Here is a 23,856-nt window from a genome sequence, read left to right on the forward strand (position 1 = left end):
GCCTGAGATAGGATGAACATATAATTACCCAGAAAGCAACATATACCTTAGTGAACTCCGGAATGTATAATAAATCATGTGCATTGGCAAACTTCAGTGCAAGGTATTTGGAAAGAGGCTGTTCAGAAACATCAAAACTACTGGGCAGATGGCTGCGAGTTCTTGAGGACTGCTTTAGTATAAGTAGCACTCCCCGTTTCTGCAGACAATTTAACATACAACTCCAACTCTATGCATGAAAACCCTTTCCTCTCCTGCTTTTGCCAAGTTCATTTGAAGGAATATGGAAATATCCCAGGATATTTCCAAAGGGGCAAAGAGAAAACACTTGTAAATACTTCCCAAGTCATCTACGACTCCCACTGGGGATGCTTGTAAGGGAGAAATGAACAGTTATTTTCTCAAAGGACAAGAAAGGAGCACATGAACAAGGTGTCTTCTCTCCAATTTACTCCTGGAAACATTAACTTTGTAAAAAATGCTGCCAGACGTCTATTCCATTAAGAAAAGCTACATGAGGCTATGTTGCCATAAATCACTTAACCAATCTTTTTCCTTAACACACATACACACACACACACACACACACACACACACACACAGGTCGGGGGAGGAGAGATGAGGGAGAGAGAGAGAGAGAGAGAGAGAGAGAGAGAGAGAGAGAGAGAGATTAAGGATGACAGATGTATTGGCTGGCTTTCTAAAAATCTGTTATTTGACATTGGGAAACTGGGGTGTTTAGTTTTTATTAAATATTAAAATATAAAATAACAACATTCATTGTTTGTGGCATATTATACTTCCCAAAGATGGTCACTATATGGTCACCCATCCTCCACGCACTTTTTAGTGCACTGTATCACTGTTCCATCAAGAGGTGACAGCTACGTAGCCTCATCTTCAATCTGAACTGGTCTTAGTGACTCATTTGCAACCATTTGATTGAGGCAGAGTGGACGCTGCGAGCCTTCCGAAGCTGGTTCTCCAGAAGACACGCTGCAGTATTGCTCCCTATTAGGACATCTTCTCTTAACACCGAGCTCCCATTCAGTGGGAAGCCCAGGCCTCATGGAGATGCCAAATGTAGGCATGTTAGTAGACAGCTGCATCTGAGCCCAACCTCTGAGCAATTTAAATGCAGGTGGAAGTCCTATGAGCAAAGATGCCTTCAGGATTTTCAACCTCAGCCTCTGAGTCTCCCTAGCTGAGAACTTTCCTGTTGCACCGTATTTGATTTTCTACCCCACATCTCCTGAGAACATAGTAAGTGGTATTCACTTTATGCTACTAAGTTTAGAGTGGGTCTGTTACACAGTAATAGATAAACAAAACAATTCACGGTGCTATGAGGTGAGTGCTATTACTATTTTGAATTTAGAGATTAGTAATTTGAGGCTTTTGATAGTTGATAAAATAATAATGATGAAAAATATTTATTGAACTCTTCTATGTGTCGGGAACTTTATGTAGATTATCTTGTTTAGTGCACAGAAAGCTCTATGAAGTAGGTGACTTTTAAGAACCAAACTTTGAATATGAGGGAATTGATAAAAGAGATTAAGTAACTGGCCTAATAATACACAGTGAGTAGTGAAAAAAAATCAGGATTTGAACCCAAAGAGACCTCTCCAGAATTGAGATCTTTAACTATTGTACCACAAACACATGCTGCAATTAATTAGTCAAGAAAAGACTTGATATTATGTAGCAGAGCTTGAGCAACAACACAGGTCTGTCCAACTCTATTAATCATATGTGGCATTTTGATTGAGAATAAAGAAAAAGGTGTTAATAAACCTGGACCTGGACATCACAAGAAGACTGAGCAAATGGGTATATTTTTTATTTCTTTTTTGCTTGTTTTCCCATATTTCTGAACATTGCAGATTATATCTAAGAAAAAAGAAACCTAGTCATATGACCAAGTAAACTGGATAATATCATCAGACTATGTTCAATGACAGTTATCTCTGTAGTATGTTAGGAGGCAAATAGAATAATTTTTTGTCTACACATGAGTCTTGTGAAATTCAATCAACCTGCTTACAAAAAATAATTGCAAATAATAACTATATACAACTAGGGGCCCAGTGCACAAATTTGTGCACCTTGAAAGGAACTTTGGGCCATGAGGCTGCGATAGACACAGGGGCAGGTCTCGGCCCATCCTCTGCACCCCTGCCCAGCCATTCCTGCCACAGCCCCCAGCCCCCTGTCTGCCGGCAACCGCACTCCCGCTGCCGCTGCTCCCACACGCTGACAGTGCTGGCCCTGCTCAAACCCACTGACGACATGGAGCAATTGGGGCCGGCACCAGCAGTGGGTGCGAGCAGTTCCTGCTGCCCCAATTGCCCCTCAGGAGCAGGGGGAGGTGGAGAAGCCCTCAGGGGTGATCAGGGCTTGCAGCCGCCACTTGCACCACTGATAGCAACGAGCCATTGGGACCAGCGCTGGGCACTGGCAGTGGGTGCGAGCGGTGGCTCTGGCATCAGCAGCAGGTGCGAGCAGGGCAGGACTCTGGGAGCAAAGAATTTTCAGTAACCAACAGAAACTCGCCCTGGTCTGGCGCCCCCACTCACCTGCTCCACCATCCCACTGCTGCCAATGCCTGCCATGTTCCGCACTTGCCCCCTGGTGGTCATCACACATCATAGCGACTGGTTGTTCGGTTGTTCGGTTGTTCTGGTTGTTCCACTGTTCGGTCTATTTGCATATTAGCCTTTTATTATATAGGATAGGTTAAAGTTCTTGCTACAAGTTAAAAGTTTCTTTCTTAACTTGAAACTTTATGAAGAAAAGAAAAAACTCATTACTACTAAGTGTAATCAATAAAATTAACCAAAAAAAAAACTAAATAAGAGACAATGCAAGTAATTATAACCAGAAAAGAAAGTGGAAAAATTACTGCTGATCTTATAGAAAGAAAAAGTGATTATAAGAGAATACTATGAACAATTGTACATCACCAAATTAAATAACCTAGATGAAATAGGAAAATTACGAAAAACACACAACTAATAAAAGAAACTCAAAAATAAATAGAATATAAAAATAGTCATAAAACAAATAAGAACTTAAATTAATAGTCAAATCCTCCCCAAAATGAAAAGTCTAGGATGAGATGGCCTCACTAGTGAATTCTACCAAACATTTAAAGAACTAACACTGGTTCTTCTAAAAATCTTTCAAAAATTAAAGAGGAGGAACACTTACTATTTTATTCTATGAAGCCAGCAATACCCTGATACTAAATACATCACAAGAAAAGAAAATTAAAGACCAATCAATAGCTCTTATGAATACTGATATAGATGCAAAAATTCTCAATTAAATACTAGCAAACTGAATATATAAGAATTAAAAAAAATATTATAAACAATTACCAAATGAGTAATTTATTTCCTGTATGCAAGTTTGGTTGAACGTAAAAATGTTAATTAATGTAATACATCACACTAGTAGATACGAAAATAAAGAAAACAAACAAAAAACTGATCATTTTAATTAAAATTTTAAAAATTTGACAAATTCCAACATCTTTTCATGAACAGAACACTCCTAACATTAGGGATACAAAAATACTCCCTTGACTAGATAAAAGCCATTTATGAAACTCACAGTCAATATCATACTTAATTGGGAAAAGCTGAAAATTTTATCTCTATGATCAGGAACAAGAATAGGATACCCACTTTCACTGTGGCTTTTAACAGTTGGAAGAAAAGTATGTATAGCCAGCACAGTTGTGCAAAACAAACAAAAGAGAAAGAAATGAAAAGCATCCAATTGGAAAGGGAAAAGTAGCACCATCTCTACCTGAAGATGGCATGATTCTACTTCTAGAAATTCCAAATAATCACAAAAACCTTACTAGAGGTAATACAATTCAGCAAAGTTGCAGGTTGCAGGATCAACATACAAAATAAACAAAAATGAACACGCCAAAAAGAAACTAAGAAAAAAGGCCACTTACAATAGTATAAAAAATAATTCAATATTTTGGAATATATTTAACAAAATAGCCCAAAATTTACACTCTGAAAACTACAAAATTTTGTTGACAAAAATTAAAGAAGACTTAAATGAATAGAATGAAATCTTATGTTCATGTATCAGAAGAGTTACTATTGTTAAGATGGCAATGTTACCCAAAGCAATCTACACACAGTAAAATCTGTGTCAAAATTTCTATGGCTTTTTTTTTCTAGAAATAGAAAAGTAAGTACTCAAATTCATATAAAATTGCAAGGGCCCTTCTTAGTCAAAATAATATTTTAAAAGAACTAAGTTAGAGGACTCATATTTCCTGATTTGAAAACTTATTACAAAACTATAGTAATGAAAACAATGTGGTAATAACCTAAAATATATAGACACATAGACCAAAAGAACAGAATAGACAGTCCAGATATAAACATATAAATATATTGTCAATTGGTTATCTTTTAACTGAGAAAAGAACAGTCTATTTCAATTAATGGTACTGGGACAACTGGATAGCTACTTATAAAAAAATAAAATTGGATGCCTACCTTACATCATATAAAAAAATTAATTCAAATGCATCAGGGGCCTAAATATAAGAGTTAAAACCATATAACTATTAGAAAAAATTAGAAAAAAATTTATGACATTGAAATTGGCAATAAATTCCTTGATATGACAAAAAAAAAACACATAACTAAAGAAAAAAATAGATAAATCAGACTTTATTGAAATTTTAAAACCATTTTTCCATCAAAGGACATTATCAAGAAAGATAAACTACAGGATGGGGAAATATTTGGCATTCTGAGCCTAGAGTCCAGAATACATAAAGAACTTTTACAATTCATCAGAAAAACGTCAGAACATCAGAAGGATTGCTGGAAAACTTCAAAACACTTGTAGATTAAACAGACCTATAAATAACATATGGGTCAAAGAAGAAATCTTAAGAAAAAATTTTAAATATTTTGAACTAAATGAAAATAAATAGAATAAACACAATTTGTGGAATGCAACAAAACTAATGTTTACAAAGAAATTTATAGCATTGGATGCATTACATTAGAAAAGAATAAAGGTCTACATTTAATTATCTAACTTTCCAACTGAGGAAACTAGAAAAATAAGAATAAATTTAATTCAAAGTATGTAAAAGAAAAAATTAAAATGAAAGCACAAGAGGATCCAAGATGTTACACTAACCTCCTCCAGGACAAAACTGAAATTACACTAAAATACACAACAATCAACTGAACAACCAACTGAAGACTAGCTAAAGAGAAGTCTTGTAACAAAAGATTTACAGAAGAAGCCACGTCGAGACTAGTATCAAGAGTGGAGATGCAAAAAGGGCTGGCCCCGCTCCTATGGATGACGGCTGAGATTCTCAGCTGCAAAGGTTCCCCCCAGAAAAGTGAAGGGTCTCAACCTAAAGCCAGGCTCCCCAACCCAGAGCACCAGAGCCAGGAAAAGGTGCCCACACAACACTTGGCTATTAACATCAGTGGGAATTCTGTCCACCAGGGAGAGACAAGAGCCTTTTTCAAAAGCCAATGCTCAAAATCTCAATTGCAGCCCTCACCCTGGGTTTTGGGAGAGGGAGGGAAGAGCAAACTAGAGTCTATGAGAAAAAACTAGAGTTTGTGGCTCTGGAGAAATAGCTGAAGGGACAGTTGCCAGGATCCCTATGCAAACTCCTTCTTTCACAGAGCAGACATTTTTCTTGGGTGGTGCACTCCCCTTCATACAACATCAGCCTAAGGAAATAAAATAGCCTCAGACTCTGTGGCCCTACCCTGCAGAGCTAGCACCCTGCTGAGGACTCAGCTGCCTGGCCTGAGGTGTAGAGGTATGGCCTGACCCAGCAGTTGTCAGTGACTGAGTTGTGTAGTTTCAGGGTTAAATCCATTCCCCCTTCCCACATTCCCATGAACCTGACTGGTGCCACCCCATCAAGGGAGATCTGCCAGCCCTACCCTCCAGACTGTCAGGGACCCCACACTCCCAATTACTGGTGGCCTTACCCTGCCGAGGTTCAGGCAGAATCTAGACTGAGTTGTGTGGCTGTAAGACAAGGGCCACTCCCTCCCTTCTCCTAAGCCAGACTGGCACCATCCTCTCACAGAGATCCACTAGCCCCATTCTCCTGATATCAGTGATCCCACCCTGATGAGATAAAGCTCCAGGCCAAATCTGGGTCACACTGAGTTGTGTGGCTCCAGAACAGGAGCCATTTTCCCCACACACACAGAACAGGTGCAATGCCTTCCTTTCTCATGATCAAGTCTTCATCTGTTTGGGCCTGATAAACTCTGCTGGCCTCACCATGATGACTCCCTGAGATTCCACCTCACCACAAAAGTGAGTGAGCACCCAGTGGGTGGCAGCTAGACTTGGTATAGCCAGGGACTTTTGCTGAGTGGCCTAAAACCCAGTACTGGCACCAAGTTTGAACCTATATGAATCTGGTGAACACCACTAGCCCCTACCTGGTGACTCACTGAGAACCTACTTTATGTAACTCGAGGACCACAAGAGACTCTTTCAGTGACTGAGCCTAACAGGCAGCCAGAAGGTGGAGAGAGGTAAAAGGCAGATCACAAGGTATATTTGGGCATTTGATGACCTGCCCACAGGCCTAATGCTGGTAAAAGCCAGTATTGGTGCATAGCTTGGTCCTTCCTGTGTACACCCAGACCCAGCAGAGGTAGCCACAAACTATGGATGACTTGGTAGCTTCAAATAGGTTGCCCATGGCCAGTCCCAGGCAGTGTCTGATATGGGCCTGCACCAGAGACCCTCCCAAGAGGCCCTAGGACCAACAGACCCAGTGGCAAGTTTTAGACAATATGAGAGCAAAATCTAATTAGCTTCACAAGTGGCATATTGAAAGGGAGATCTCAGCAGGCACCACACTCTCCTGAGGTGAATTCCACTTCATGTGGTAAGCACCTGCCCAGCAGCTCATACACAGTGGTTAGGGTTGATCCCCAGAGTCAGCCAACCTGAAGATAGACCCTATGTAGTAATGGGCCAATAGCAATCAAGACTCAATTACAACAGGAGGTTACATAAACCAAAGAAGGAACATTCCTGGGGGGACCAGCTCAGGTGGTCAAGGAGACTTTGGATCCTACAGTATACCAAATACCCTACCTGTTTTGGCTGCCTCCTTGTGCTTGTTTCAATGTATATATCAGATCTACCTAATACATTAAAACAAGCACAAGGAGGCAGCCAAAATAGGGAGACAAATAAATATGCCCCAAATAAAAGAACAGGAGAAATCAACAGTAAAAGAACTAAATTAAATGCAGGCAAGAAATTTTTTAGATATAGAGTTCAAAATAATGATTATAAGCAGGCTAAAAAACATTGTTGGAATTAAAACAGCATGAAAAAGGACATAGAAACCATAAAAAGAACCAGTCAGAAATGAAGAATAAAATATCTGAAACAAAGAATACACTAAAATGAATAAACAGTAGGTTGGATGAAGCAGAGGACTAAAGTAGTAATTTGGAAGACAAGGAAGCAGAAAAGACTGTATCAGAGCAGCAAAAGGAAAAATAAATTTAATGAGGCTAGTTAAAGGGATCTTTGGGACATGAAGCTTAACATCCACATCATAGGTACCAGAAGAAGAAGAGAGAGAGCAAGGGATTGAGAACATATTTGAAAAAAATGATGACAGAAAACTTCCCTAACCTGGTGAAGGAAAAAGACATAGAAGCTAAGAAGTGCAGAGAGTCCCAACCAAGATGAACCCAAAGAGACCCACACCAAGACACACTGTAATTAAAAATTCAAAGGTAAATGACAAAAAAAGAATCTTAAAAGCAGCAAGAGAAAGACAGTTAGTACCTAAAAGGAAGCTCCCATAAGACTATCAGTTGATTTTTCATCAAAGACATTTCAAACCAAAAGGGATTGGCATGAAATAAAGTGATGAAGAAACAAGGACCTACACCAGGCTACTTTCTCCAGCAAGGCTATCATTCAAAACTGAAAGAGAAATAAAGAGTTTCACAGACAATAAAAATCTAAAGGAGTTTGTTACCACCAAGCTGGTATTACAAGAAATGTTAAAGAGATTTCTTTAAAAAGAAGAAGAAATATGCCCTTGGTATTTTAATGGGGAGTGCATTGAATCTATAGTAGCGTTGAATTGTTTGGACATTTTAATGATGTTGATTCTACCAATCCATGAACATGGTATGTTCTTCCATCTGTTTATGTCTTCCTCTATCTCTTTTTTCAGTGTCTTGTAGTTTTCTGAGTACAGGTCTTTTACCTCCTTAGTTAAGTTTATTCCTAGGTGTCTTAATTTTTTTGGTGCGATGGTAAATGGGATTGTTTTTTTAATCCCTCTTTCTGTAAGTTCACTATTGGTGTATAAAAGTGCCATAGATTTCTTGGCATTAATTTTTTATCCTGCTACATTGCCAAACTCATTTATTAAGTCTAATAGTTTTTTGATGGAGTCTTTAGGGATTTTATGTACAATATCATGTCATTGGTGAATACTGACAGTTTTACGTCTTCTTTTCCAATTTGGATGCCTTTTATTTCTTCTTGTTGTCTAATTGCTGTGGCTAGCACTTCCAGTACTATGTTGAACAGGAGTAGTGAAAGTGGCCATCCCTGTCTCGTTCCTGTTCTTAGGTGAAATGTTTTTAGTTTTTGCCCATTGAGTATGATGCTGGCTTTAGGTTTGTCATATAAGGCTTTTATTATGTTAAGGTATGATTCCTCTATTCCCATTTTGCTAAGGGTTTTTATCAAGAAACGGTGATGGATTTTGTCAAATGCTTTTTCTGCATTAATTGATATGATCATGTGATTTTTATCTCTCAATTTGTTTATGTGATGTATCACACTTATTGATTTGTGGATATTGTTCCATCATTGCATCCCCAGGATAAATCCTACTTGGTCATGGTGTATGATCTTTCTGATGTACTGCTGGATCCAATTTGCTAGAATTTTGTTGAGGATTTTGGCATCTATGTTCATGAGGGATATTGGCCTGTAATTCTCTTTCATTGTGTTGTCTTTATCTGATTTTCATATTAGGGTAATGCCGGCTTCATAGAATGAGCTTGGAAGTGTTCCTTCCTCTTGAATTTTTTGGAATAGTCTGAGGAGAATAGGTTTTAGTTCTTCTTTGAATGTTTGGTAAAACTCTCCTATGAAGTTGTCTGGCCCCACGTTTTTGTTTGCTGGAAGCTTTTTGATGACTGCTTCAATTTTCTCCATAATTATTGGCCTATTGAGATTTTTAGATTCTTCCTGATTAAGTTTTGGAAGGTTGTATTTTTCTAGAAATATGTCCATTTCATCTAGGTTGTCTAGTTTGTTGGACAAGAGTTGTTCATTGCATTTTTTTTTAACAATCCTTTGTATTTCTGTGGGGTCTGTTGTTATTTCACCTCTTCCATTTCTGATTTTGTTTATTTGGGTCCTCTCTCTTTGTTTCTTGGTGAACCTGGCTAGAGGTTCATCAATATTGTTTATCCTTTCAAAGAACAAGCTCTTGGTTTCATTGATCTTTTGTATTTTTTTTTGTCTTTATGTCATTTATTTCTGCTCTGATCTTTAGTATCTCCTTCCTTCTGCTCACTCTGGGCTTTTCTTGTAATTCTCTTTCTAATTCTTTTAAGTTGTAGAGTTAGATGATTTATTATAAACAGAGGAGCATAATTAAAAGAAGAAAATGGCCGTAACCGGTTTGGCTCAGTGGATAGAGCATCGGGCTGCGGACTGAGGGGTCCCGGGTTCGATTCCAGTCAAGGGCATGTACCTTGGTTGCGGGCACATCTCCAGTAGGAAGTGTGCGGGAGGCAGCTAGTCGATGTTTCTCTCTCATTGATGTTTCTCTCTATCTCTCCCTTCCTCTCTGTAAAAAATCAATGAAAAATATATTTTAAAAAAAAGAAGAAAATGGCTATAAATACATATCTACCAATAATCACATTAAATATTAATGGATTAAATACTTTGATATGACATATAGTAGCTGAATGGACGAGAAAAGAAAAAAAAGACCTATATCTATGCTGTCTTCAAGAGATGCACTTCAGAACAAGAAACACACAGATTAAAAGTAAAGGGATGAAAAAAATATTTCATGCAAATGGAAATGAAAAAACAATAAGCTGGTGGGGCAATACTTATATCTGAAAAAAATAAACTTCAAAATGAAATCTATAGTAAAATACAAAGAAGGACACTACATAATGATAAAGAGAGCTATTCAACAGAGAATAAAACCCTGGTAAACATTTATACATTCAACATAAGAACATCAAAAAATATAAAGCAAATCTTGATGGACATAAAAGAAGAGATTGACAGTAATAATTATGTAAGGAAATTGACTTCAATGATTAGAACTTCTAAACAAAAATACAACAAGGAAACAGCAGCCATAAATGACATACTAGATCAGATGGAATTAATTGGTATCTTCAGAGCATTTCACCCCAAATATGCAGAATATACATTCTTTTCAAGAGCTCATGGAACATTTTTCTAGCATAGACCACATGTTAGGCCACAAAATAAGTCTCAATAAATTTAAGAAGATTGAAATAAAATGGAGCATTTTCTCTGACTATAAAGATATTAAACTAGAAATCAATCAAAAGAAGAAAACTGAAGCCCTGTCCAGTATTGCTCAGTGGTTGGAGTACAAGCCCATTATCTGAAGGGTCACAGTTTTGATTTCCAGTCAAGGGCACAAACTTGGATGGCATGTTTGATCCCCAGCCCAGTAAGGGCACATGCAGAAGACAACCAATCGATGTGTCTCTTACCTTTTTCAACAGATGTATGGACATGGAGAGTATTATTCCAGTCAGAGGAAGACAAGTATCATATCATTTCACTTATATGTGGAATCTAATGAACAGGGCAAAAAAGCATGCAAAGATATGGAAACAGACTCATAGATACAGAGAACAGATTGGCAACTGTCAGAGGGGAGGAGGCATGGGTGGCTGGGTGAAAAGGGTGAAAATGGAAAAGATTAAGCAATAAAAAAAACTCATAGACACAGACAACAGTATGGTGAATCACAAAGGGAAAGGGGGATGTGAGAGGTAGAAGAGAGACAAGGGGGATAAATGAAGATGAAAGAACACTAGACTTTAGGTGGTGAACACAGAATACAATATACACCAAAATCCTATATAATTTTATTAGTTAATATAAACCAAATAAACTCAATAATTTTGAAAATTAAAGCCCATATCAATGCAGCTGAAAATAGGAAGCCAATAAAATATAAAGAATAAATCAATAAGATCAAAGGCTAAGAATAATAATAAAATGAATAAACTTCTTGCTAGTATAATTTTAAAAATTAGAGAAGACACAAAGTACTAATATTAGAAATGAAAGAGAGGACATTAACACATATCTCATGGAAATTATAAGTATAATAAAGGTATAATACTATGAACAACTCTATGCCTGCACACTCTACAACCTACGTGAAATGGAAAAATTTCTTCAAAGACACAATCAGCCAAAATTCACACAAGAAACAGACAACCTGAATAAGCCTATATCTATTAAATAAATTAAATTAGTAACCTGCAAAAAGAGAAAACACCAGGTCACAGGTATATTCTACTAAACATTTAAGGAAGAAATTATACTGATTTTCTGCAACCTTTTTCAGAAGATAACAGCAGAGAAAATACTTCTTGGCTCATTCTATGAGGCCAGAATCCTCTAATACCAAAATTAAGTGAAGACATTATAAGAAAAAAGACTGGACCAATATCTCTCATGAACATAGATGCAAAAAATCCTCAACAACTCAGTAACAAAAATGCAAACAACCCATTTAAAAATGGAAAAGGACTTGAACAGACATTTCTCCCAAAAAGATATGTAAATGGGCCATAAGCACATATAAAGATGTGCAGTATCATTAACCATTAGAAAAATGCAAATCCAAACCACAATGACATACCACTCAGCACAAACTGAGTTGCCGATGATAAAAAGGAATGACAATAAGTATTAATGAGGATGTGGAGAAATTGGGATACTCATATTTTGGTGGTAGGAGTGTAAATGGTTCAGTGACTGTGGGAAGCAGTTTGGCAATTCTTCAAAATTTTAAATATAGAATTTCCATAAGACCCAGCAATTCCATTCTTAGGCATATTCTCAAAAATTAATAGTTATTCAAGCAAACACATGTATAAGAATGTTCAGAGCAGCACTATTCACAATAGCCAAGAGATGGAAACAACATAAATGCTCATCAACAAATTATTTTTAAAAATATATCTCACAGTTTTTTAATTATATAAAATATATAAATATCATTTGGCCACAAATGGAAATATCCTTTATAATAAAAGCCTAATATGCTAAGTGTCTGGTCATCCGGTGACTGGTTGACTGTTCAACCAATCAAACATAATATGCTAATGATATGCTAAGGCCACTCAACCACTCTCTATGACGTGCACTGACCACCAGGGGGAAGACAGTCGACCAGTCGCTATGATGTGCACTGACCACCAGTTTGCTGCTGGGGTCCAGCCAATAGGGACTGAGCGAGATGGGCCAGACATGCCCTGGAGCCCTCCTGTGGTCCTTCACCAGCCCTGATTGTGCACCAGTGGGGTCCCTCTGCCTGGTCTGTGCCCTCTTGCAATCTGGGACCCCTCAGAGGATGTCAGAGAGCCAGTTTCAGCCCTATCCCTTAGGCCACTTCCCTCGGGAGGGCGCCAGATGCAGGGCTCATGGCTGGCGAGTGTTGCTGCGGCAGCACTAGCCTCTCCCGATCGGGACTGATTGGGCGTGAGCCCGCAGCAGGAGCAGTGGGGCCAGGATGAGCGGAGTGGCAGGTAGGAGCTACAGGCAGCATTGGACTGCGGGTTTTGGCCCAATCCTCACAGGCCACCCTGAGGGACCCCACCCATGCACGAATTTGTGCACTGGGCCTCTAGTATGCTATAACATGGGTAAATCTCAAAAACTAAATGAACTAAGTTAAAGAAGTAGATACAAAGGTTACATGGTTTATTATTCCACTTACATGACATATCCAGAATAGGTAATCCCATACTGACAAAGGAGGATTGGTGGTTTCTATGGGCTGAGATGTGAGCTGGGAATGTGGAGTAACTGCTTAATGCTGTGGGGTTTATTTTGAGGTGATGAAAATGGTTGGAACTAGACAGATGTTGTGGTTCCACAACATTATGAATGTGTTAAATGTCAGTGAATTGTTCACTCTCAAATGGTTGCTGTTATGTTATGGGAATTTCACTTCAATTTTTAAAAGACCAAGTGTAGCAATGGCCATGATTTATAATGGCATCTAAGTTGTAGGTTTTTCAGCTTATATACCTATCAGGATGCAGGTGGGAAAAAACGATGGAAATTCAAAACTTGATTAACAAACACATAAAGTGTTAGTGTCTAGCCAGAATCTGGGAGAAAGTAACTCTAAACACAAGGAGGTTAGATTCCTAAAAATTATCTTTAGTCTACGAATGATTTACCACAAAATAAAGTGGTCCTGCCCACCCAAAGAAAGTAACAAAGCACTTTGCCCACCTTTGCTCTGACATCCGGATTAGAAACACAGGATCTCAAATACTCTGCGATGCTGAAGAGAGGAAAACACATACTTTTCACTTCAGAAAATAATACAGTATTTTCAACAAATAAGGTAAAAAGCTTTAGAAGATTCTCTAAGAATGCAAAAATAAAGTTGAGAATAAAGAGAAACAAAAAGCTGATGACTGAAATTGGGACATTAGGTAACAGATGTAATACATGAATAATTGGTATTCTTAAAAAAGAAAATTAATGAACAATAACAAAAAACAATAAAGAACAAAAATACACAATTTTTAATAAAAAAAGAAACTTAGAAACAATATCACTATTCCTTTGTAAAATAAAAAATAGAATTAATATATTAGGACCAATGGAATTAATAAAAAGCAAAATTTGCATATAAGATTATATTTTAAAATCTTCCCTGAATCCAGGAATTAAAATAGCTTACTGTGAAGAACAATGATAGCAACAAAAGCCACAGAAGCCTTAGACTGCTCCTCTACAACAGCAGCTTACCAAACAATTAAGTTATAAGTACTGTGATTTGAGGAGAAAATATTTTGACTCCAAAATCCAATACACAGTAAAGCTGTTATTTAATAATTACCTAAAGGTAGTTTCAAATATATAATGATTCAGAAACCTAGAACCCATGGATACTTTCTAAAACTTATTTAAAAATAACTGTATGGCTATTTTATATCCCACTCATATGTGGGATATAAAACCGCAACAAATTAAACAAAACAAACATACAAAAAAAACACATAAAAACCTCATAGAGACACAGAATGATGGGAAGGGGAATGGATGAGGGTGATGGGGGCAAAGGGGATCAAATATACGGTGAGGAAAGGAGACTGCACTTAGGATGGTGAGCACACAATGGAGTATATACAGATATTGTACTAAAAGGTTGTACACCTGAAATTTATATAATCTTATTAAACAATATTACCCCCAATAATTTTAATAAAAATGTTTTTAAAAGATGATTCAGTAGTTAAAATAATGAACTCAAGTCAATTTAAATCTAATTTTAAAAATTTATCTAAACAATTTTCCAAAATCAGTTTCATAAAACTGATTAGAAGCAATCATTCTATCAAAACCATAGCTATAAAAGAGACTACTGAATATAAAAAGAGGAATTTCATGATAACAACTTGAAGTCAAACTACTGGGTTGTAAAAACAAACACAAGAAATGAGACATTGGCAGACCACATAGTGATAAAGACAGAAGTCTCTAGAATCAGACAAGCTGAGCTAAAGTTGTGGCTCCATTATTACAATTTACTTAACTCCTCTAAGTGTTAGTGTTCCACCATATAGAAGGGTGGGTGACAAAAGTCCCATCTCAACATATTGGGGGAATAATGAAATTAGATAATTTATGTATAATGTCTTAGAATAGAGACTAGCTATGATAGTTGGGTTTTAAATCTATATTTAAACTCATACTTGAGAATAATCATCAAGTTTTATTAATAAATATGTTTGTTGTCATTCAGATTTGCTCTCCCATGTAGAAGTTAGGTTTCATAAGTGTTTGTGACTCTGAAGTTCTTTAAGCATAAGCTGCATTATTTCATCTAGACTTCTTCTAAGCTCCTATGAAACTGACACTGGAGATGTAGCTGACTTTTATTCATGGACTAAAGGCCCAGTGCACGAAATTCATGCATGGGTAGGGTCCGTAGGTCTGGCTGGTGATCAGGGCCAATCATGGCCTTCCAGCTGCTGGCTGGGGTCTTCCTTCCGGCTGCCAGCCAGGGCCTCCTTTCCCCAGCTGCCAGCTGCTGGCTGCTGGCCAGGGCCTTCCTTCATTCTGCGCTGCCCCCTGGTGGTCAGCGCACATCATGGTGAGGGATCAAACTCCTGGTCTCCTGGTCAAACTCCCAAGAAGGCACTTTGCATATTAGCCTTTTATATATATAAATACTGTTTGGGTGCATCTAGATTTTCTCTAACTCTGTGAAATGACATTAAAGAGTGGTTCCATTTAAATTCCATCTAGATTTAAAGAGTCAGATAACCTAATTTCAACCCTGAAATTTCTAATCCGCAGTAGGTATGTTTTTCAAATTAGAAGATTATAACATATTTTATTAAGCAGTTTATTCTTTTGATATGTAATTCCTAAATATTTAGACTTATCCTGGGTGAGGCTCCACATGGAATCATGTCCTGGACTTCACAAATATTAGAGTGAGTAGAAGAATCTTAGGTGCAAGAAAGAGGAAAAAGAGAAGAAAGTGAAGAAACTCGAATGTTTTTATCTTAGAGTGTGAAGGAGTCACACAATACTCTTATTAATGGGAGTATGATAATTTTTATATTTATACCATTTGATTAGGATTGCAATTGACCTTGCTGATAATATTATATTTGGAGCAGAATGTTTGACTAGTTGAATACAGTTCAAATGAGCAACATCCTTATTTATGATAGCAGGAAATCAATTAATATTGCTTAAATTTTATTAAGTTAAGAAATAACAGTATGAAGCATATTATTTAGAAAAATAGAAGAAACTTGCAGAAGATCTAAAAAACTTAAACACATGAAAGTTAGTTGTTGCCTTCTATAAATTGAGGAGAAGCAACATTTTATGATGCAAATATGCAAAGTTTTATCGTATATTATGAGTTTTACAACTATTGAGCAGTGTCAGCAGCAGCATGATGGTGTTACCAAGTCTCTCCCCTTGAAGTTACAAGTTAGACCGCTACAATTCAATAAAGTATTCCTTGTTAAATGCACAAATCTGAGACATCTCGCAGGAGCACTGGAAATGTGGGTGTTTCTGAGAGAATAGCAGAGAATGGGTATGGAGGGAGAAGGACAGAGGCAGAAACTGTGTGGGCCTGGATTCAACATGGCCCCGAGAGATATGATAGCAGTGAAGGGCTGGGGTACAGAGCCCATTAGGCAGACCAGACCAGAGGAGCAAGACAGCTGCGCCTGGGTGGCTGGCACATATTGAGGCTGAGCCCATGGTTAAGGGCAGAGAAACAATACCAAAAAAAATGCAGCACTCCAAAACCCACCAGCATTAAACAAAGTATTCTGCAGATGGGGAATCTACCCACCCCATCTTCCTGTGGCCCACCGGGCAGTGAAATCCTTACTCAGCAGATTGTAAAAGGGCTGAAAAGAAAAAAACAAAACAAAACAATATCCAGAGAAATAACCTATCAAGCACAATGAATAACCAGATAACAAGGAAATTGAGAAATGAAATAAATCTCTGAGAAATAAACATAAAGACATGATAAAGTTATCTAAGGGACAGCAAATTCAAGATTGCAATTCAGAAAAAACTCAACAAGATACAAGAAAACTCAGAAAGGTAATCCAACAAATTCAGAAATAAAATCAATGAATAAAAAGAGAACTGAAATAATGATATTGAAACTATAAAAAAGAACCAGGCAGAAATTCTGGAGCTGAAGAATTCAACAAAAGAGAGGAAGAATAAAATAGCTAGCTTAGGGAATAAAGTAGGCCAGATGAAGCAAAGTATTAGTGACATAGAAGACAGAAATCTAGAAAAGACTCAGGTGGAAGAAGAGAGAATTAAGAGTTTTTAAAAAAATAGAAAAAACTTTACAAAAACTATCTGCCTCCATTAGAAAAAGCAATACAAGAATAATGGCTATACCAGAAGGGGAAGAAAGGGAGAAGGAAACAGACTATTCAAAACAATAATTAATAAAAACTTCCCAAACCTGTGGAAAGAACTAGATCCTCAAATATAAGAAGCTAATGTTACAGAATTTACCAGGCAGCTGGAAAATACACACAAGAGTAGTCGGAGATACAGGAAAAACCCATTTATTTCCAGATGTGCTAGTACCATGACTCAGGGGAGCCTGTTTCCAAATCCTGAGCAAACCAATATGGAGGAAGCTTTCTCTTTATACCCTTGGGTTTCTTTGTCCCCCAAATAAGGATCAGACTTGCGGACCTTTTGTGGGCTTTGCAAAAAGCCCCGTGTGTTGGGATGGGAGCCATGAGACCACACCTAAAGGCCTGGCCTGGCGCCAGTGCTGATAACCCCCTGTGGGGGTTGTGTATTGTTCATGGCTTATGGCCTCTGTAAAATGGGAGTATTTAGGTAAACAGGTCTTGCAAAACCAGATAATTAAGGAAGGGGCAGTGACCAGACTATAGGCTAACAGGAATGTGCGTTAGGGATACTAATTAACTAGGTACAGAGTCAGGCTGCTGGTCTCCCCTCCAAAAATGTCTTATTTTCCTCATCATTAACAGGACACCTAATTATTTCAATCCAAAACTGCCTTCTCTCAGGGACATTATATTAAAACTGCCAAAAATTAACAATAAAGAAAGAATTCTCAAGACATCCGGGGCAAAAAAGAGTAACATATAAAGGAAAGTCCATTAATTTTTTTTTTTAGCAGAAACCCTACCGCTATGAGAGAGTGAAATCAAATATTTAAATTATTGAAAGAGAGGAATCACCTGCCAAGAATAATATAACCAGCAAAGTTATACTTTAGGTATAAAGTAGAAATAAAGAATTTTCCAGACATACAGAGTTGAGAGATTTACCAGCATAGGAGCTGCATTACAGGAAATACTGAAGAGTGTTCTTCTACCTGAAACAAACAAACAACAACAACAACAACAACAACAACAAAAAATGAAACAAAACTATGAGCAAAATTACTAACAGACAGAAGCATGAAATTGCAATCCTTGTTCAGAATAAGTTATCAAACACTTAAACATAACATAGAATTTAAAGAAGAACAAAGTTGGAGGAATCACACTACCTGATAATTACTAGGATAAAGTAATCAAAAAAACATGGTACTGGCTTAAAAACAAACATATAGATCAATGGAACAGAATAGAGAACCCAGAAGTAAACCCACACCTATATGGTCAATCAATATTTGACATAGGAGGCAAGAACATACAATGGGATCCAAGAGTGTTATGAAAATAGAACAGATACATACAAAAAATGGAACTAGACCACCTTCTTACAACATACACAAGAATAAACTCAAAATGGATTAAAAACTGGAATATAAGACTGAAAACCATAAAATTCCTAGAAGAAAACATAGGCAGTAAAATCTCTGATGTTCCTCTTAGTAATTTTTTTCTGATATATCTCCTCAGGCAAGGGGAAACAGAAGAAAAAATAAACAAATGCAATTACATCAAACCAAAAAGATTTTCCACAGCAAAAGAAACCATAAACAAAATGAAAAGACAATGCACTGAATGGAAAAATATATTCATCAATGATACATCTGATAAGGGGGTAACATCCAAAATTTGTAAAGAACTCATATATCTCAACACCAAAAAATTCAAACAATCCAATTAAATATGGGCAAAGGGTCTGAATAGATACTTTACTAAAGAGGGCATACAGATGGCTAATAGACATATGAACCACATCACTAATTGTCAGAGAAATACAAATTAAAACCACAATGCTATATCATCTCACAACTGTCAGAATGGCTATCCTATATAATAAAAGGCTAATATGCAAATTGACCAAACAGCGGAACGACTATTGGCTATGATGTGCACTGCAGTGGCCAACTGCCCCATCCAGCCCCTATTGGCTCCTCCCATAGCGGGCCCTGCCCCCGATTGTCCAACCCCCATCCTGGGCTCAGGCATTGAGCGTCTGCCTCCCCCAGCCGCTTGGTCTCCGCAGGGCCGAGGCCGCTCCAGCAGCTGAGCTGCACCCACATCTACAGCACCCTGAACCAGATGGCCCACAAGATCAACCTGTCCAAGTTCACCATGGCAAATGCTTCACCTTCATCATGACTGACCTGGACATCCTGCTGCTAGACAACATCATTAATTTCAGCTTCCTGGCCAAGGGCAAGCTCTTCCTGCACCATGTGGGTCATGTGGCCCGGGCTGGCCAAAGTGGCACAGCCTACTCCTTGGTGGCCCCAGATGAGATCCCCTACCTGCTGGACCTGCACCTGTTTCTGGGCTGTGCCCTCACCCTCCCCTGCCCCCAGGAGGACCCCTCAGGTGCAGTCGTGGACGGTGTGCTGGGTGCCACAGAGCATGATGGATGACAAGGACTGCAACCTGCAGAATATCCTGGGGGTGTCGCTGGAGCTGTGGGACCTGGGCTGCATGGCCTACAACTCCCAGCAGCAGTACGTGCCTTCGCAGCTAGTGCCCTCACCAGAGTCCATAAAGAGGGCCAAGGAGCTGGACCTAGTGGGGCTGGCCCTGCACCCCCTCTTTAGCTTGAGCTTTGAGGAGGAGGAGCTGCAGCGGCTGAGGCTAGTGGACAGCATCAAGCAGTACCGCTCGCGAGCGACCATCTTTGAGATCAACACCTCCAGCTGGGACCTGAGCAACCTGGTGATGCTGGCCAAATGGCAGAAGGACTGCAAGGCCATTGCCAGGTTCCAGCAGGGCCAGCAGGAGCAGCAGGAGGGTCTGGCTGGCCCAGCCCCAAGCTGCCCAACTTGGCAGGCAGAGCAGCCTGGGAAAGAGGAGGAGGAGAAGGAGCAGGAGGAGGAGGAGGAGGAGGAGGAAGAGGAGGAGGGAGAGAGCGTGGAGGACTTCTTCACAGAGGTCATGGGCCGGAAACAGCGGCAGCAACCAGGACCTGAGTGGGGAGCCAAGAGGCAGAAGGAGGAGGCCTGGCCACTAGACCAGGATTTCTATGTCCCCTATTGGCCCAAGGACTTCAACAGTGAACAGAGCCTGAGCTTTGGTGGCGACAGGGCACCTTTAGGCAGCAGGTGTCTGGTGCTGTCCTGGACCTGATGGGGGATGAGGCCCAGAACCTGACCAGAGGCCAGCAGCAGCTCAAGTGGGACTGGAAGAAGCCATTTGTGGGGCATTCAGGATAGGAGGACAAGAAGATCAAGACAGAAAGTGGTCGCTACATCAGCAGCTCCTACCATGGAACCTCTACCAGAAGTGGGTGCAGAAACAGAAAATCACCATACACTCAATGCCTGAGCCCCAGCAGGCTGCCAGCAGTCGGCCCTGTCGGTGGCACTGTTTCGGCCCAATCCAGTCAGAGCATGTACAGGAGGCAACCAATTGATGAGTTTTTCTCACATCCATGTTTCTCTCTCTGTCTCTCACCTTCCCTACTACTTTAAAAATCAATGAAAAATGTCCTCAGATGAGGATTAACAACAAAAAAATATATACCTACATACACACATATACAAAAATACATGAATATTAGGGGGGGCAGGGGGCGGGACCCCAGAGGTGCATGAGTTTTGTGCACTGGGCCTCTAGTCTATATATATAAAAGCCTAAGTGACCATTACGACTGAACAACCAGAATGACCGGTCAACCAGTCGCTATTACACACACTGACCACCAGGGGGCAGACGTTCACTGCAGGAACTGTCCCCTGGTGGTCAGTGTGCTCCCACAGCTAACCTCCCATGGCCGGCTGGCGGTGTTTAGCGCCCAGCGTTCTTTCCTTACGCGCCCGGCAACTGTCACCTCCTCTTCTGACCCCGCTTCAGGGCCTTTGGCCCCAAGCTGGGACAGGGAACCGGGAATGGGTGGTGGTGGACATGGCCCCTTCCCCAGGGGGGCCAAAGGCTGGGTCCTTCCTCGGGGCCAGTGGCCAACCTCCCACACCTTATGTCTCCCCCTGGCCAGCAGGCCCCAATTGGTCCACCTCCTGCCCGTAGCACAGTGGCGAGAGAAAGAGGAAGCGGGGAGGTAGGGAACCGCATGGTGGTGGACCACCGGTGTCCATTCCTTCCTCAACCGGCCTGGTGACTGTCTCCTTCTCTCCCAACCCTGCCAGGGCCTTCAGGCCCCAGACTGAGACAGGGAACAAGGGGTAGGTGGCGGCAGATACGGCCCCTTTCCCAGGGGGACCAAGAGCCAGCTCCCTCCTTGGGGCAGGCAGCCAACCTCCCGTGCCTCGTCTCTCCTCTCCCCTCCTCCTCCCCGCCCCCCCGGCAGCCCTAGGGACCCCACCCATGTACAAATTCGTGCACTGGGCCTCTAGTCTTCAATAAACCAACAAACAAGTGTTGGTGAGGATGTGGAAAAAAAGGAACCCTTGTGCACTGTTGGTGGGCATGCAGACTGATGCAGCCATTATGGAAAACATAATGGAGATTCCTCAAAAAATTAAAAATGGAGCTCCCTTAGCACTCAGTGATTTCAATTCTGGGTGTATATCCAAAGAAACCCAAAACACTAATTTGAAAGAATATATGCACCCCTATAATCATTACAGCATTATTTACAATAGCCAAGATATGGAAGCAACCCAAGTATTCATCAATAGATGAATGGATAAAAAAAGTTGTAGTACATTTATACAATAGGATATTATTTGGCCATAAAAAAGAATGAAATCTTGCCATTTGCAACAGCATGGATGGACCTGGAGGATATTATGCTAAGTGAAATAAGTCAGTCAGAGAAAGACAAATATCATATGATTTCACTTATATGCAATCTAAAGAACAATATAAATGAACAAACAAAAACAGAGCTCAAAATAATTTTAATGAATTTCTTATTTTAAAAGAATTACAGATTCACATGCAGTTGTAAAAAATAAAAGAGACATCCTGGGTACCCTTTATATATGCTGTAGTACAATATGACAACCAGAATATTGATATTGATGAAATCACCAATCTTATTTAGATTTCCCATTTTATTGTATTCATTCTGGTGTGTGTGTGTTTGTGTGTGTGTGTGTGTGTGTGTGTGTGTAATTTTTTGTTTAACTGGCAAGCCATGCTGAATGGTCTTGGATTGCTGTTTTCCCCTTTGTGAGTCCATCCATAGTTCTGCTATGTGTGTATATTGCCTGTGTGTATTTGCTAATTTTATTAATTCCAGGTTTTTTTTCATTAAACAGATTTGACATTCTTTTTGTTAATTCAGGCTTTCCCTCACTTTTTTGTACCTTTTTAAAGTTAGTGTCTTTTTGATATGCATATTTTTATGGCAATATTTATATGCATGTATTTAATACAAATTTTCTTTTCTCACATTAACCAGTTCACTATAAATATTTCAAATTCAACTATTTTGTAACTATATGAGTACCAGAAAGGAAAGGTACATGAGAAAATTATCAGAAGCTATTTAAAACAACTATAAGACTCTCTCTCTCTCTCTCTCTCTCTCTCTCTCTCTCTCTCTCTCTGTCATACCTTCAAACTTATTCTTTTAAAGATTAAGAAATATTTTTTAATACTGGAAAAAAACAGGCTTTATTTTTTTTACAAATATCTTGGACAAATCACATATGTTTAAAATGTGTTCTTGCATTAATTAGTTTTGCAACAGATGGAATTTTCTTACACAGTATTTGTATTAAAAGCAAATGATTTATTTTTTAAAAGGAAAGTTTGCAAAAAAATTGATTGTGATCTTTTATAATTTTCATTATTCTCTCTTATTGTTGAGTATCACTCTATGATATGAATATATTAATATGTTTAACCATTCACCATTGGAAGACATCTGGGTTGTTTCAAATTTTGAGCCATTATAACTAAAGTTGATGCTATGACTATTCCTATATATGTTCTTGGTGACAATATAAATTTCCACTTTCTTAGAATAAATGTTCAAGAGATAATTTCTGCTAGGTCATATGGTAATTGTGTGTTTAAATTTATACCTATTTACTGTTTTCCAAACCATTTCACATTCCTACCAGCAGTATTGGGTGATGCGGAGTCTCCTCATCCTTGCCAGCATTTGGTGTGGTCACTACTTGAGTTTTAGCCATTCTCTGGGTGTAATGACATCTCTGTGGTTATAATTTGCACATCGTTGATGGCCAGGTATGTCGAAACTTTTTTTGTATGTTTATTTGCTATCTGTATATATAAGAGTATTTAATGAAATTTATTTTACTGGTTAGATTCTTTTTTTATTTAATTTGATCTTTATATATTCTAATAATGATCCTTGACAAATATGTAGTTAGCAAGTATTTTCTCTCATTCTATAGCTTTCCTTTTCATTTTATTCAGATTTTTGCAGAGCAAAGATTTTTAATTTTTATAAGGTCCAATTTTCAATTTTTTTCTTTCATAAATTGTACTTCTAATGTCAAGTCTAGTAACACTATTCCTATTCCAAAATCCCAAAGATTTTGTTCAACATTTAATTTTAAGTTTTATAGTTTTACATTTGAGCTTATCATCTATATTGTTAACTTTTGTAAAATAGGTGATGTTTATATCAAGGTTCATTTTCTTTGCATATGAATGTCCAATTATTTTA

The 23,856-nt window shown here is 38.7% G+C and overlaps 1 pseudogene; it reads left to right on the top strand.

The window, feature by feature from the left end:
• The window catches only part of LOC102425890, a 49,910-nt pseudogene extending 29,243 nt beyond the window's left edge, over nt 1-20,667 (top strand).
• Nucleotides 20,668-23,856: the final 3,189 nt, after the last annotated feature.

Source organism: Myotis lucifugus, unplaced genomic scaffold (genome assembly GCF_000147115.1).
Source record: "Myotis lucifugus unplaced genomic scaffold, Myoluc2.0 scaffold_206, whole genome shotgun sequence".
In the NCBI taxonomy this organism is placed as follows: domain Eukaryota; kingdom Metazoa; phylum Chordata; class Mammalia; order Chiroptera; family Vespertilionidae; genus Myotis; species Myotis lucifugus.